General features: G+C 47.2%; 1 protein-coding gene across 5 annotated transcripts in view; it reads right to left on the reverse strand.

Annotated features, from left to right (window-relative positions):
* Positions 1-1,406, reverse strand: part of DCAF4 (DDB1 and CUL4 associated factor 4) — a 42,941-nt gene that overhangs the window by 22,852 nt on the left and 18,683 nt on the right. The window lies entirely within an intron of this gene.

Below are 1,406 nucleotides of genomic sequence, written 5' to 3' on the forward strand. Positions count from 1 at the left end.
GGAGGGGAGGGGAGGGGGAGGAACGTTGCTAGGCATGAATCCCCTAACTTCACTCCCTTCTGCTCCACAAATACCTGCCCTTACTAATTGTCTTCTTCCTTGTCTTGGACAACAGGTATCACTGCTCCTTTTCAAAAAGCAGACCCATCCCACCTGGCTATTGATCTCATTCCTCCCCAGGAACTGCAGACATCTGTTTCTACATATGTTAATGTCTCCTTCTCCTTATCTCAGCTTAAAAACATGCCCAGGTTTTTCATTTGTTAGTGTTCCATTTCTAATCCAAAAAGAATGGGCATATTCTGAAAGAATGGTCTATATCCACGAACTCAGTGTCTTCATCTCCCAATATTCCTCAACCCACTGCAGCCAAGCTTCCTCTGTCCTCGCCTTTCTGCTAAAATGCTCTTGCTCGTGATCACCTACTTGCCAAAGTGAGTGGTCTCTTTTTAGCCCTTATTCCTGCAACATGCGGCAGGCACCAGGAGGCTACATTCTTCCTTTGGTTTCTGTAATATCTTTCTCTTGGTTTTCTTCTTGCTAAATGAATCCTTTGCTCATTTCTCCTGGGTCACACACCCTGTGTGTGCTTCCCATTGTTCTGTCCTAGATCCTCTTCTTTTCAGACTTAACACCATCTCATCTACCAATGCAGATGCAGCTCCAACCCTAATATCCCTACTGAGCATCAAGTTCCTATATGCTGCTTCCTGTCTATTTCCGCAGATCCAACAGGTTCAAAAGTGAGTTCATGATTTCTCCCTAACCCCCGATCTGCTCTTTTGCCTGTCTACATTTCTCTTCTCTGAAAGTAATATCCCTGCCACTGCAGCCCAAATGTGTGTGTGTGTGTGTTTTTGTTTGTTTTGAGATGGAGTCTCGCTCTGTTGCCCAGGCTGGAATGTAGTGGCACCATCTCAGCTCACTGCAACCTCTGCCTCTCGGGTTCAAGCGATTCTCCTGCCTCAGCCTCCAAAGTAGGTGGTACTACAGGCACCCGCCACCACACCTGGCTAATTTTTGTATTTTTAGTGAAGATGGAGTTTCACCATGTTGGCCAGGCTGTTCAAGAACTCCTGGCCTCAAGTGATCTACCTGCCTCGTCCTCCCAAAGTGCTGGGATTACAGGCATGGGCCACCAAGCCTGGCCCCCAAATTTTTATCTTATTAATCGTCCTAAACAATGGCTCCTGAACACCATGTGTGGGTTTCCCTATGGATCAGTTATCTTATACCCCAGCTAAAGAATACAGTTGTGGCCGGGCGCGGTGGCTCAAGCCTGTAATCCTAGCACTTTGGGAGGCCGAGACATGTGGATCACGAGGTCAGGAGATTGAGACCATCCTGGCTAACACGGTGAAACCCTGTCTCTACTAAAAAATACAAAAAACTAGCCGGGCGAGGTG

Source organism: Mandrillus leucophaeus, unplaced genomic scaffold (assembly GCF_000951045.1).
Source record: "Mandrillus leucophaeus isolate KB7577 unplaced genomic scaffold, Mleu.le_1.0 Scaffold246, whole genome shotgun sequence".
Classification (NCBI taxonomy): Eukaryota; Metazoa; Chordata; class Mammalia; order Primates; family Cercopithecidae; genus Mandrillus; species Mandrillus leucophaeus.